The sequence below is a fragment of the Anabrus simplex genome, chromosome 2, assembly GCF_040414725.1.
Source record: "Anabrus simplex isolate iqAnaSimp1 chromosome 2, ASM4041472v1, whole genome shotgun sequence".
In the NCBI taxonomy this organism is placed as follows: Eukaryota; Metazoa; Arthropoda; class Insecta; order Orthoptera; family Tettigoniidae; genus Anabrus; species Anabrus simplex.
In genome coordinates, this window is record NC_090266.1 from 789,940,950 (window position 1) to 789,957,297 (window position 16,348).

At 40.8% G+C, this 16,348-nt stretch overlaps 1 long non-coding RNA gene across 1 annotated transcript; it reads right to left on the minus strand.

The window, feature by feature from the left end:
- Window positions 1-7,230: 7,230 nt before the first annotated feature.
- On the minus strand, window positions 7,231-9,479 carry LOC136863109 (uncharacterized). Its single transcript, XR_010859146.2, has 3 exons — window positions 9,348-9,479; window positions 9,161-9,249; window positions 7,231-8,643 (listed from the first exon to the last, which is right to left on the minus strand). It is a non-coding gene; the product is annotated as an uncharacterized lncRNA (long non-coding RNA).
- Window positions 9,480-16,348: the final 6,869 nt, after the last annotated feature.

The window sequence follows — 16,348 nt, forward strand, 5'->3', positions numbered from 1 at the left end:
CATGATTAAAGATTTTATAACCTGATGTGCAAGGGCCTATGCCTTCCTGGTACAATAGGTTATTGCATACATAAGATTCATACAGTTTTTATCACTGATCTTACATGCTACAGTGATGAAAGACTGATTTACGTCTGCCACATCGACCTTAACTGTGCATTCCATGACATTGCTTCTGATGTCAGCACTGATCCTAGCATATGCTCCAACTCAAGACACGTCTCACGCACAGGACTGATGAATAAAGTACCCTCCAAGACTGAGGCAACAACAATCTCGATACACAGGGATACTGGCCATGGTTTTCTCCAAGGCAATGGGAATTCTTTCCTCTCAATAATAATGTTTTATTGGTTGTATGTCCTGCTAAGTAAATTTTCTTTTTGTTTTGTTTTTGGGGATGCCTATCAATATTAAGGGCTTTCTACATGAAATTAGTATCATCAACTTCGAGCTTGAGTTTAACACCACTTTCTCAACTAAGCTCGTGAGCTGGTCACGAAGTGAAAGCACATCAACAAGCATGTTGAAGCAAGGGTACTTACAACACACTGCTATGTAATACCGGAGAGCGTTTTATTTACGAGCCTCCTAGTTTATGCACAGAGATTCAATTATATTTCTTTTTGCTGGGAAGATTACGGCATCAATCAACTCATTTTATCTAGTACGTAATGACAAATACAAGAAGTCATCACTTAAGTTATGGGAATAGCTCCTAATTAAGAAGGCCTGGGTGTAAATGGGATGCACTCAGTAGCATGGCCAGGAACGACTGATTGCGGGGGGGGGGAGGGGTTGTACTTACAAAATAATGACAATGAAGGTGCTTGTACATATGTGGTACGCAAATGCGCGAGTGTCTTCATGAGGACACTGATACAAATGAATTATGTTGATATTCAGATTTTTTGCTAGTGGCTTTACGTCGCACCGACAAAGATAGGTGTTATGACGACGATGGGATAGGAAAGGCCTAGGAGTTGGAAGTGGCCATGGCCTTAATTAAGGTACATTTGCCTGGTGTGAAAATGAGAAACCACTGAAAACTATCTTCAGGGCTGCCGACAGTGGGATTCGAACCCACTATCTCCCGGATGCAAGCTCACAGCCGCGCGCCCCTAACCGCACGGCCAACCTGCCCGGTGATTGCAGTATCAGTACACTGCAAATTCTTACATGAAAATACAGAACAAGAACAATATGAATAAGTATGAATATGAATATTTATTGAACTGAACTTAAAGGCCTTCGCCCATTACAATGTTCAAATTCATACAACCAAGCAAGAACTGAATATTAATCACGATGATAGTACTAATTAAAATTGATTTGTAAGCAAAATGACTCACGGTCAACTCACTACTGGAGAGCCGCTTAGCCCTAAGGAACTATGAACTATAATTACCAGGAGATGTGAGGCTTCTCACGAGACAGTATGGATTTTGAACTAGTGGAGCAATTACCGGCTGCTCACGGGCCTAAATATGCACTATTACGGATGATGGTAAAATGAAAACCGCTCCTACTCGAAGTGCTCACTTCTGGGTAAGGTCTTGTGCTAACCAGACGACTGGGGAATGTTATGTAGTCTGCTAAGGCTACGTAACATACCCGAATAAATCTTAAAGTAAACGATACAATGCTAAGACAAAATATAATGAAAGAGGAAATATGGAGCAACCATGTAAAGACCTACTTCTGCATCCTGCCCTGTCAGCATGTCTGGTAGAATTACGACTACACGCCGACGTTATCGTAACTTTTTAATTGCTGAGTGTCAATCGACTAGTAACCTACTAATGCTGGCAACTACTCTGCTTACATTCCAGGTTATTACATCATATACTAACTCTTACTTTCCTTAGGCATAGCTTTCTAACTGCACATAGGAACTTATTCAGGCCACTATCGTTTCTCCATTAGTTCGCTATCCATACTGTAATTTTTTGCTCATATTTTTGCCTACACCTTTCTCGTTGCTTCACATTTACAAACTTTGCCCTTAGCTTCTCTGCCCTGTACAAGCACAAAGTAAATGCAGATCATCAGACTATTTCTCACAAAGGATGCATTGCGAGCTTTCTTTGCCCACAATCCATCCCTTATTTCTGTGCAGTCCCATCAGCCACCATAATATCCCACACTTTAATCTTCCTTTCCCGAATCTTATACTTAGAGATCTGGTAGACCTTATAGAATAGGCTGAGCGAAGGCCTTTCCCTACTTTCTTCCAACCATTTCTGCGTCTGTATGTCCTTTATTTCTCATTGTCAGGGCCCTTTGCATTCTGCTATTTTCCCCCTTCCATCCCTCACGCCAAATTATCCCATACCGAAATTCAAAACATAAATTTTAATTTTTGCTAGCCAACAGTCATCATACATTCCTTCCAGTTCTTGTTTATATGCTCCCTGCAGCAAAATACCGCCTCCGCCCGATCTCAGTCTAGACCAATAATTTAATACTCTTAACGCAATCTACCTCGATAACATCTCCACATATGATTAATGCCCCCACATTGGCTGTACATTGTGGTAATCTCGTAACAGCCTTGCTGAACTTATGTATTATTTGGTTCAGGCTAAACCATTTCTTTTCTAATCCCCATACTTCAACCCCAATGTTTTAGTACTAGCCTCAGTATTTTATAGCTTACCCCTGGGTATTTAGCAACTAGAATTTTTATTGCAGTGAGAACTGCAACCCCTCTCAGTTTGCATCTCATGATGTGATTATCCAATCCTCCTTTGCTATTCAGTAGCACTCCTACGTATTCTATCTACTTCATCTATTCTTGCCCCCCCTTGGATCCTCCATTCCCTTACTACTTTTGCCCTCCTCCTCTTACTTATAATTATCACCTTCGATTTGTTACAGTTAATTTTCAACGACCACATATTTGCGTAATCCGCTAATTTAACCGAACTTTTCTGCAATCCCCTCCTAGTCAGCGTCATTGACAGAATATCGGGGATCTCTATATTGCTCATCGCCGGGACAGCCCAGCTAGCCCCTCCGTGACCGTCCAGTATATCATTTATAAATAATACGAATAATATGGGCGATAATATGCAGCCTTGTTTAAGACCCAGCTTGCACTCTATCGGTTTGCTTATTACATTATCCTCTAATTTGACGCTACTATATATTCTCTGATACAGATTCTCTATCGCACACATTTTCCTAGAAACTCCCAGCCTCCCTAATTTTTCTATCAACGCTCTTCTACTCACGGTGTCAAACGCTTTCTCAAAATCGACTGTTGCCAAAAATAAGCTGCCTCTTTCCTGAACCGTGCATTTTCCTGCTATCAACTTCACAATCATGTTATTATCTATTGTTTGCCTCCCTTTCCTGAATCCTCCTTGGTATTTGGAGATTATACCATTATTTTCAGACCAATTCCTTAGTCTATTAGCTAAGACTCCTGTATAAATTTTGCTCAATGAATCTGAAAGAGTTATTCCTCAGTAGTTGTTAGGTAAATTTCTATTCTCTTTCTTTTTATATATTGGGCATATAATCCCATATTCCCATTTCTTTGGTACCTTCACCCCATTAAAAATCCTGTTGAATAGTTTTACAATTCCTTCTCCCATCTGACTGTATTTACTTATTTGTTTCCAAAGTACATTGCTAATACCACTCCTCCCCCCCTCGATTTTATCTTCAGTTTCCCAGTCACCCCCTGGACTACTACTAGCATGAGGTCCCTGTCTAGTTCGTGTATACTTGCTTCCATATTAGACCACAGGACCTGCCTCCTTTCCTTATATTCCCATTCGTCTCTTCCTCCTAATAACTTGCTAAAATACGTCACCCACTGTACATAATATTCATTTTCTTCAGTCCCTTCCCCCTTTATTAATCATATTTATTCTCTCTCATATTCTTTCAATTCAATTCGTTCTACATTCCCTGTTTATTAGCTCTGATTGGTCCTTCAACCACTGCTTCTTCCTCTCCACGATTTTGCTTTTGTACTCTTTCCTCAACCTGCAGAATACTTCCCATTCTTTGCTCCTTCCTTTTGCTCTATACTCTTAATGCTCTTAACGCTGCCCTTCTGCGGATCTCACATTCCTTGTCATACCAACCATGACCTACTTTTTTCCTTCTGCTGCGTTTGACTGCCTGTGCCACTCTCCTTATAGGATATTCTAATAACTCCAACACTATCTATATTATTTTCTTCCAGCGCCCTTTCCCAGTCAATTCTAATTAATTGTATCTCTTTATCCATAAGTGCGTCTAGCTCTTTTTTGAGTTCTCTGTCCATATATATTTAGTATAACCACTACCCCATTCTAGAGGACTTTCTCCCTTCCTCTCTTCTTCTCACCAATCTAACCCATACCGGAGCGTGGTGCTATTCGGTCCAGTCCTCCACCCCAATGTTTTTGATGTTCTCTAGCAAGACTTCTGAACTCATTACTATGCCAATAATGCTTCCCCTTTTATCAGTAATATAGGTCATTTTGCCTCCTCTGTCCCCCTCCCAGTAACCGTTCAGGATGAAGAAATTTCCGACTTCACAGAATTCTAAAAATTTCCTACCGTAGCTATTAATTACCTTATCATTGCTACTTCTTCCTAAACTTACTGTCAACTCAACTTCTTTACTAAACCCCGGACTTCGCTAGCCTATTCTGGCATTCCTCTCCCCAAGCAATATTCCGTCCTCCTCATACCTCTCTCTAATGATACTAATTTCTACCAATAGTTCCTCAAATAACTTATTTGCATATGGAGATCCCTTGGGGTGACAGTAGGCAAAAGCCAAGCACACGTTTCTCTCTCCACATGTTAAATCTTACCCGCATAACCCCTTCAATGTCGCTCTCAATAACCTCTATAAATTCATTCAACTCTTCTTTAACTAGCACCGCTATTCTTCTGGGCGAACAGCCCATTTCACTTAATTTTTTTCTTGACTTGTGCCTCACTGTGAATCCCCCCCCCCCGAGTTATCTCCCTGCCTCCTCCTAGCCATGTTTCCAAAAGTACTACAATGTTAAAATGTCCTATTAAATTTTTCCACTTCTGTATCACCTATTTTACCCAATACACCTTCAATATTAACGAAGCCTATCTTCCAGTCTAGTTACAGCCTTTTTTCCCTACCTTCCCAACTGCCATCTTTATTTTTGCTTCTCGTCACTCTCTCGCTCTCAACTTCTGCACCCCCTTCCATCATTCTTTGATGCTTTATTGTCATCCTTCCTCCCCTTATCTTCTAAGCCCTTATTTCTTTTTTCCCCCACAGGTCCTTCAGGTTCTTGCTTCTCCCCTTGATCATAGAGTCTCTGTCTTTCTTATCTCCCCTCAGGTCGACAATCACTGTATCCGCTTTTTCCTTAGGAACACTATCTGCTAGCACATCCTGAGCCTGCAAACTTGATTTTTCACTTACACTATATTGCACTGCACTGATTTCTTGCCTCGATGCTTCAGCCATCATTACCGCGTTTCCTCCCTCCTCTTGGGCGTTCTCCTGCCTGTCTCTTGGCTGCTTCGACCGTTCCTCTTCCTATTTTAGCTCTTCCTCCATGCCTTTTAGTTTCGACACAGACCAGACACCATTTGATACCATCAGCCTTTGATCCTTAATAATGCTTTTAGACTTTGACGTCCAGCTCTGCCTAGATTTAAAAAAAAGGATTTTCATATTCTCAATCCCTTCTCTTCCCAAGTCTTTGTTTACTCAAATCCTTTCCCCTTGTAAGTTCCTTGCGTTTTTCAACACTATTTCTGCTGTTATGTTTGACATTAACCTCACTGTAACTGGCCTCCTACCTTTCACTTTTCCTACTCTTTCAACATTGTCTATATCAACTTCAGTGAAGTTAATTTTCAGTATATTTTGGACGAGGTCCACAACTTTATATATGATTCACTTTATTTTCACTCCATTCTACCTGTAGTCCATAGTATATATATATATATATATATATATATATATATATATATATATATATATACATTTCTTCATCCTTTCTTGGTTGACGTTACCTAGCTCATTCTTTAGAGAAGCCACCTCCTTTTCCATATTTTTCACCTGCTCCCTTAGCACTTCAGCTGCGCTCTCATTATCTTTCTTTTCTGTGACTCCCCACTGTTCCTTGCACCATGCCTTCAGATCTTCAAATCCCTTGGCTTGTTCCTTTCTTACTTCCTTTACCAGTCCATCTCCAGCATGTGCTTTCACAGTGTCCCCTATCAGCTACTTAATTCTCTCCCAGTCCTTCCAGATCATGTCAAGGCCCGGATTCATCTCCACGCCTCCTATAATTAGTAGTATGGTTATCACCGTTGCTACCACGATAGTCTCGCCCGTCTTCCCCAACTCTCCCTTGTTCACCGCGTGCCCTGCCGTCTTCTTCTGCCTTCACTGCCAGCTCCCGATCGCCGCCCGATATTGCTCAATACCAATCGTTACACCGCATTCAGCTTTCAACACGTCTACTCTGGTTGCTTGCTCAAGTTTTACTGACAAGAACAGTATGATGGTACTGTATGTTCAGGTTACAGTCTAAAATCCAACTTTCAAAGCTTCTTGGAAAATAGATTAAAGAGATCAGTCGGTTTTACAATTATGCCTCTTTAAACGTTCAAAAGAGCCAACCCATTGACTCTACTTTTAACTTTGTTATTGCGAGTTTATTTTCTTTCGTAAAAAGTCTTTGCAGTGGGGTGTTGTGAACCCCACTTGGCTATGCCCCTGGATTCACTCAATCTCATGAGAATGACTGAAAAGGGAAGGGGAGAATGGTAAACTTTCATAGCTCAAATTATCTGATTATCCGTAGGCTCCTTAGACATTAAAAAAGGTAGAGAAATGTCTCAGATAAATCCCTCAACATAACTAATCCAGTTCATATGGTCCCTGTGTGTAAAAGGTCTTTAACTGTAAAGGGACTTATCTGCCTCAATCACGTTGCTCTACCTCTTAGGCATGGGCATGTCCTGTACTGGCACCTGCAATTACATCATGACTACAAGGCACTACTGAACCTAGTGCCACAGTGGGGTACAATGCTGATGCTGGTAATTTCACAACTGATAAAACCTAAAAAGCTTGAATACTTCAGTAGGTAGAGTACTAAATTTATTACTATTTATAAAAATAAAACATGTTTTATGGTAGTATATTCTTTATTTTACATTCACTCTCCAATAACAAAGATTTTAACTTGTGTTTCCTTTGCTTCATTTCCTGGTTTTTGTTTTATTTCTAAGAAGGTAATCCCAAAAATAAGGTGTCCTACTTTTTTAATTTTATAAATACATAGACCTGTTTATTTCTACAACAGTTTACATCATTTTACAACTTGAACATTTGGCTACTTTTCTACATAATCACCATTTCGGTTGATACACTTCTGTAGACACTGTGACAGTTGTTGTAGGCCCATGTCATACAAGCTCACCGCCATGCTGTTCAGGAAGTTGTGAACCTCATATTTCACCTCGTGTTCAGTGCTGAATCACTTTTCAGCCAAATGTTCTTTCTACTTAGGGAACAAGTGATAGTCACTGGGCGCCAAGTCGGGACTATAGGGTGGGTGGGTGATGATGTTCCAATGAAACTGTTGCAGGAGAGCAACTGTTTGTTGGGCGACATGCGGGCGAGCGTTGTCATGAAGAATGTTTACGTCCTTGCTGAACATTCCTCTTTTCCGGTTCTGAATTGCCCGTCTGAGATTTTTCGGGGTCTCACAGTAACTGTCAGCCAGTGGGCATAAAGTCGAACAACAATACTCCTTCTTGATACCAAAACACAGTTATCATGACTTTACCAGCAGACTGTGTTTGCTTAAATTTCCGCGGCTTTGGCAAGAGGAATGCCGCCACTGGCGTTGTTGTTGCTTGGTCTCAGGTGTAAAGTGGAATGCCCAGGTTTTGCCACCCACAACAATTGAGTCCAAAATGTTGTCCTGTTCGGCTGCAAAGCATTGAAGAAATGCACGGGAAGAATGGACTCGTTGCCACATGTGGTCTTCAGTCAGCATGCGTGGCACCCATCTTGCACACACCTTCCGGTATTTCAACTTTTCTGCTAAAATTCTGTGAGCGGCACTTCGGAAAAGCTCAGGAACCAAAGTACAGAGATCATCCAGAGTGATCCGCTGGTCTTCACGCATGATTTGCTCAACCTTCATGACTGTTTTGACAGAAACTGACGGTTTCCCGCTCCTTTGTTCGTCATGAATTTCAGTCAGACCGGCTGCAAACTCTCTACACCACTTACGAACATTTTTCACATCCATGCACGACTCACCATACACTTCCGTCAATTGGCGATGGATTTCAATCAGTTCAATACCTTTTGCGTTCAAAACCTGAATGACTGTGCACACTTCGCACTTGGCGGTAACATCCAACGGGAGCTCCATTCTCAACGGCTGCCAAGCCAAGACTGAGTGCCTCAGCGCGGCGTGCGCACGTTTATATGCGAGCGCGGGGAACACTCTTCACAATATTGTGACCAACAGCCATACGAACAGAGTTCTGTAATTATAAAAAATAGGAGACCTTATTTTTGGGATTACCGTCGTAAAATCTTAATCTTTTTTTGTGTGTTCAAGTCTGGCCACCTCTAAGAGCTCTGCCTGGAGCATCTGGTCACTACACTTTCTCCTAAAAAAAGAGATGCATTGAAAGTTTTAATCAAATTCTGTGCATGTAATGTGTCATATTTCTACAGGGACATTCTTTTACGCATGCAGGGGATTGTCGCTTGCCCGGTCGCCTGTACTGCGAGGCCTGCCTCCCGCCTAGCACTTTGCTGTAATATGAGTGCTCGCCCGGCACTGAGTCAGTGTTTTCGCACAGGGTTTCCTGTACTTTATGAAGGTATTATGTACATATACACACTTACATAATGAAAATTACATTGGAACAACACACTTAGCACTAAACACATGAAGACTTGACTGAACTGAATCTTATGCTGATAAAGCAAGCTCTCAGCAGACCGCAAGGGAGGGGAACTAGTAGTGCCGAGAAGTGCATTACGACAAAAGTGCTTGGCAGGGGACAAGCTTGCAACGCTAGTGACCACGCGAGTGGCAATGCCGTACAGAACTTTAGAAATAATGTCATTTCTAAAATAAAAATGAACACTTTAAATTTACACATAATGACTTCTACATACTTTGATGACCTGTTTGGAATTTCACAGGATGGAGTTTCCTGCTGCATCCTTTCTTCTGCCCGCAAACTCTTTTCTTCTCCAGGTCCTCCCTAAAATGAAAGGAAAAGAAGAAAATTAGAATACATTATCCACAACTGTAATGTTGCTGTGCCAAAAGCAAAGTTGTCTGGGTCTATTGATCATGTACCTGAAATGCACCACAACATCGTCATCTATGGTGTCAGGCAAAGGATCAAACTGACCACCAAACATCTCCAAAGGGATCTGTTCAGGTCTTCCCAGAGGTGGATTCGATGAACCTCCTCAAGTTTGTCTGGCATCCCTTATCTGAGAGTCGATGTTACCCTTCGCCTTAAGTTTCATTCCTTTCCATAAACCTGTGCACATGATGAAAATAAATATTGGATATTTTCGTTTACTGTTCAGTAAGCTAATTAGTAATTCCATAATTAAGTCAATGAAACGGGGTCCTGATAATAAAAAAACAGAATTTTCCTACTGATGAGGTTATAGATACAAAGACCAGGTTTTGCAATCCTTCCTGTTCCCTTGCTTATAGACAGGTGCAATTACTGTTTTTGTCCAATCTGAAGGTACCTTACCAACACTCCATGCTAATCTTACTAATCCACGAAGCCATTTCATCCCTGCCTTCCCACTATACTTCACCATTTCAGGTCTAATTTCATCTATTCCTGCTGTTTTATGACAATGGTGTTTATTTACCTACCTATCTACCATCCTTTCCACTTCCTCAAGCGTAATTTCACCAACATTATTTTCCTCCTCTCCATGAGCTTGGCTGTTTGCAACACCACCAGGAAGATTTCCTTTTACGCTGAGAAGATGTTCAAAATATTCCCTCCACCTCTCCAGTGATTCCCTGGGATCTATTATGAGTTCACCTGAATTACTCAAAACACTGTTCATTTCCTTTTTCCCTCCCTTCCTAAGATTCTTTATTACTGTCCAGAAAGGTTTCCCTGCTGCTTGACCTAGTCTTTTCAGGTTATTACCAAAATCTTCCCACTACTTCTTTTTGGATTTAACAACTATTTGTTTCGCTCTGTTTCTTTTATCTACGTACAAATCCCTGTCTGCCTCGGCCCGTGTTTGAAGCCATTTCTGATAAGCCTTCTTTTTACGTTTACAAGCTGCTCTCACTTCATCATTCCACCAAGATGTTCGCCTTTTCCCATCTTTACACACAGTTGTTCCTAGTCATTCCCTTGCTGTTTCTACTACAGCATCCCTGTATGCCATCCATTCACTTTCTATATCCTGAACCTGCTTACTGTCTACTGTTCGAAACTTCTCACTCATCATATCCATGTACTTCTAATTTGCTCGTCCTGGAGATTTTCTACCCTTATTCGTTTGCAGACAGATTTCACATTCTCTACCCTAGGGCTAGACATACTTAGTTCACTACAGATCAGATAGTGGTCTGTATCATTGAAAAATCCCCGGAAAACTCGTACATTCCTAACAGATTTCCTGAATTCGAAGTTGGTTAAGATAGAGTCTATTATGGATCTGGTACCAGTAGCCTCCCATGTGTAGCGGTGAATAGCCTTATGCTTGAAGAATGTATTCGTAACTACTAAACCCATACTAGCACAGAAGTCCAGCAAACGCTCCCCATTACCGTTCGCTTCCATATCTTCCCCACATTTACCAATCACCCTTTCGTATCCTTGAGTTCTATTTCCGACTCTCGCAATGAAATCACCCATTAGCACCATTGTATCCTTGCTGTTGACCCTGACCACAATGTCACTCAATGCTTCATAAAACTTGTCAACTTCATCCTCATCTGCACCCTCACATGGTGAATACACTGAGACAATTCTCGTCCTAATTCCTCCAAATGACAAATCTACCCATATCATTCGCTCATTTACGTGCCTAACAGAAACTATGTTGCGTGCAATGGTATTCCTGATAAACAGCCCTACCCCAGACTCTGCCTTTCCCTTTCTAACACTTGTCAAGTACAGCACACTTTATAATCTCCTGTGTCTTCCTCGTTATCACCCCTTACCAGTATATACTTACTCCTAGCACATCCAGATGCATCCTCTTAGCTGACTCAGCCAGTTCTACTTTCTTTCTTCCATAAGCCCCATTAATATTGATAGCTCCCCATAAAATTCCATTTCGTTCGCTAAGTTGTTTCCAAAGAGTCCCTCGCTTGTCAAATGGGAGTCGGAGTCCGTTACTCCCATCGGTACGAGGTTGCTTAAAATGTTCTGAGCTCAGTAAATTCATGAAGCAGGATGCTACCCTACTTACACATAGTCCAAGTGAGGATCTCTCCTGTACCGGGTTATGGACTACCGGTGGATTGTATAGTCCTAGCCGCCTGAGCACAAGGAGGGCCACGACTCAGAATATGTCCGAGATGCTCACTCCCATTCCATAGCAACTGGTATCTCGACTCTCATGACCACTTACTAGGCCACTCAGCCGTTGCCCATGGTTCACAAACTAGAACGTGACTTACAGTAACCCACACCATGAACCTAGAATTTCATAATAGACTTAAATGGTACTTCAAGATACCCGTTTTGACAGCATATGGTCACTACACTTTCTCCTAAAAAAGGGACTCGTCGAAAGTTTTAATTTACAAATGGAAGTACCTTTGGGTAACAATTTTACACTATATTTTGTGTGTCACAAGTATGGTTCTGAACTTCTTACAAGTTTTTAATTTCAACAATGTCTCTGTCTATATTAAGCAATAATTACCTTCTTACGGTGATAGTACAAATAATTTCAGTTCCCTGAACTGGAAGATAAAAGTTGATTCAACTTGTAATAAATTTGAGGGTTTTTTCATCATGTCAGTCACTAATTTTATAGGCCTACACAAATCCATAACAGAGACTAATACATGCCTCAGACAAAAATAAGGGGGTGTTCATGCTCCTAGAAGATAATTGTGATTTAGTTTGTCATTACTATAACTATTATATCAATCACAACATTTAGGCAGCCCTGTAATATTTCTACAGAGTGCTTTCCAATTCAGAAGTTTCATTTCAAATGTCCTCAGTCTGCTAAAATATATAATACCCGAGATACATACTTGTGGATGAATCACTTCAGTTTTAAGCATGAAATTCTCATACACTAAATAGTCTGTGTAATATAGGAAGTGGTTTAGCCTCGAGAGGCTAATCAGAATTGTCTGACTAAGAAGATGCTAGGTTGTCGAGTTGTGACATTGTTCATTTGTAAGAGACCTACAAATGTAAGGTTATGTACTGAATTCTTTTGGTGAATAACCTTCTTGTGGTTAAATTCGGGCCATGGTTAACCCGTAGAGTGGGGCTCGCTTCAGGTGACGCGGCTGGAGCGAGCCCGATGGTGGGCGCGCGTCATGTGAAGCGCGGAAAGTTTTTATTTTTTATCTCCGTTACGAAACAAGCGGTAGGTTTGAAACTTTCTCCATATGTTCCGAGAGGTGCTGCCATCTGACAGAATTTTTTTCACCTTCGTGTATCTAAGCAGTTCTCGTCTAGGAATCCCCTTATTATCTGCTACATAGCTGCGTAGCGCAAGAACAACCTATGTGGCGCTTGGCGAGAAGCTCAGTCAGTGTGCCGCAAGGAGCGTAGTATTTCGTGTCTCGGTGTGAATGTTTTCAGCTCTCATAAGCTGTTTTGTTGGTATACACATTTATCTTGTGATTTATTGTTTTAATTCTACATGTAGCGTTTCATATTTGTAATCAACATGTCCAAAAGAATTGTAGATCTTCCGAGTGATGATATACGGGATATTCTCGAGCTCAGTGAGGAAGATAGTTGCAGTGATTCTAGTTTAGATAGTAATGGTGAAACTATCCCGCTATTAGATGCTCCAAGCACGAGTGCTTCCGTCGGAGTAGGCCTGTTGCCTAGATGCCGTGGACAGGTGTCGAGTTCGAGCTCCGATGAGAGTAGCGAGTCAGAAAGTGAGAGCGATTTGCCTCCTATTCCGCCTAATGACTGGGATGTAAGGGGATGTAGGAGAGCCCGATTTCCAGCTACATATCAAAGTGGAATTCAGGGCGAACTTTTAAATAAAAAAGAACCGGACGAAACATATGAGCATTTCATTGACGATGAACTGTGCGAACTTATTGCAGAGCAAACTAATCTGTACGCTCAGCAGTCAATACAAGCTAGTATAGGAACAGCTAAGATGAAAAGGAGAAGTAGGGAGAGGGATTGGGTTCCTACTAACAAGGAAGAAATAAAACTTTTATTTGGGATCTTTCTTCTTCAGGGTATAATTCAAAAGCCGAAGCTATCTCATTATTTTTCACGTAATAGATTGTTTGCTACTCCCATCTTTTATGAGACCATGTCCGAGAAACGTTTTTTCCTTCTACTGAAATTTTTACATTTCTCAGATAATGAGGCTTACGATCGGCAAGTATCCCCAAAACTCTACAAAGTGAAGCCAGTTCTAGACATTCTTGTATCAAAATTTAAAATGTCCTATTTACCAGATGATCGTCTATCAATTGACGAAAGTTTACTCCTTTGGAAAGGTCGCTTGGGGTGGAAAATGTACATTCCGAAGAAGAAAGCTCGTTTCGGGATGGAATCTTTTAAATTGTGTGAGGCTAAAACAGGATATGTGTGGAATATCCTGTGGTACACAGGCAAGGAAACTGAGCTAGTAAATGAGGTTTGTGGGGTAAATATTTCCCAGTATACTAAGCCCTCGAAAGTAGTGTTTGCTCTAGCCGAACCTCTTCTAAATAAGGGATATCTCATAGCTCTAGACAATTATTACAGTAGCCCGGAACTCTTCGATCAGCTCAATGAGTTTCAGACAGACGCTGTCGGGACTGTAAAATCTAACAGAAAAAATCTTCCGAAGGACGTCATGGGGAAAAAGCTGAAAAAAGGGGAGGTGGCTTTTGCCTATAAAAACAAACTCATGGCCTTGAAGTGGAAAGACAAGAGAGACGTCTGCATGCTGAGTAGTATTCATGACGCGGAAATGCGCACTGTTCTAAACAAGAAAGGAGAAACCAAAGAGAAGCCGGTCGTATGTATTGAGTACAATGACTCAATGGGAGGGGTGGACTTATCGGACCAATGTATCGTGCCATACAGTATGGCGAGAAAAAGAATGAAGAAATATTACCACAAGATTTTTAGACACCTACTGGATATAACAGTGTTCAATGCTTTTGTGATATACAAGAAACACGGCGGTAAATTCACTCAGCTGGAGTTTCGCATTCAAATTGTGCAGAAACTATTTCAAAAGTATGCGAACGCTACCCCTAACGCAGCCTTGCCAATTCGATCAGTGAGACCCGCACCCGTTGACTTTTCAACTCGATTCTCGGGAAGACATTTTCCAGATTTCAATCCAGCCTCGAAGTCAAGACTGCACGCAAATAAGAGATGCGTTGTTTGCGTGGCGAAAGGCCAGCGGCGGGACACTCAGTATTGTTGTGCAGTATGCAATGTCGCTTTGTGCCCCTCTCCTTGCTTCAGGCTATACCATACAGTTGAAGTATGAGCATTGCAAATATGCCAGCGAGTCTCAGGTTCCATACTCGGGGAATCTGAGAAGATCGTAGTCTACACTCGGTGACCGCTGTACATTCTGCGTGCCGGCAACTATCAGTGACCATCCTGAAATAGTTCTTTTCAATTTTCTCTCCAGTCATTTGTTATAGCTATTGAGTGTAAATAGTGTTGAACAGTGTAGTGTAATTTTGTGTAATGTGGGGACAAAATTGTCATGAATGAACTCGTGGATTACTCGCTGCCCTCTTCAATGGCAAGTTATAGGCCTATGTGGTGAGTACATTTTTCTAATTTATTTCAGGAAAATGTGATATTTGAGTGAATGTGTCTGTATTATTTGGAGTATTTGATACTTTTTTATTTGTGTGTTACGTATTTCAACGTTGAATTAATGTAAGCAACACAAATAATACTCCGAATCGAAGTAAATATGAAATGGCACATATGCAATTTTTGCACTGACACTGGACGGATTGAAAAATCGTTTCAATTGTAAATAATAGCGCAATTTACACCGCAACGTATAACTTTATGCTAATTTTAACATAATATAATATTTAAGCGGGTGTAGGTTGGCAAAAACTATTTCTTTTTTAAAGAAAAAATTTACTGAAAATGATTCCCCACTATGCAGGAAGTCCTCGTTTATGACCTCCCCACTTAACGGGTTAATGCTCTCGAATACCAATCCATATTTATTTGATGTAGCCTATTATTATTGTATGATTAAAATGTGGCAAACCTTTTGGCTGAGGCACATCTTTTGGAGGCTTCCCTACATTCATGGAATCGAATTCACCTTGAATTTTCATCCAAGCTTCCTTCCTTTTGTTCACTGTATTGAAGTGGTAGCTCATATCAGCAAGAATGAGATAATTCAGGGACTCCCGGCAGTTGAACATGGCCATCTTCCTGAAAATGAAAACCGTTTTATATATAGGCCTATCCTGTAAAATAACTGGGATAGGTGCAGAGTAAGAATCCTGATCAACAGTCAAACAAAATTTGTAACATTTAGAAAATTCTTTCTGGTGAATAAAAAAGAAAAATGTAACAAAACTCGAATACTGAAAATATAACAGCATGAGATGTTCCAGCTACCAGAGAAAAATACTTTTCTGTATACTGATTCCCACACTCAGAAGAAAGATCTGAATTTTATTACCGTTGAGTCATCAAGCAGTATACAGTCATTTGATTAATATTAATTTCCAAAAAGCTACATATTTTAACAAGCACCAACACAGTCATACATGGTGATAACCACGATGAAAATACCTGTATAACACAAATTCACCTCACGACTCCTAACCTCATTCTTTCACTTCGCAATATCACTTAATACGGTATATTATTATAATAATATATAGAGAGCAACATAAGGGAAACCAACATTACAAAGTGTTAGGAAGAAGCTATCTAAATAGAGGACTTTCAGAAGACTATGTTAAATCATAAATAGTGTAATATATACTTACGATAACTGTGTGCGACAATTTCCTCTTTGCGAAGCTGCTCTTCGATTGTCACTGTTTCATGGGATATTGCACTACAAAAAGTCAATGGTCATACCACTCACGGACCGTCGAAATATGAAAAGTCGATTCCACTAAAGTGTTGCCGGCAGCAATACTTGAAAACA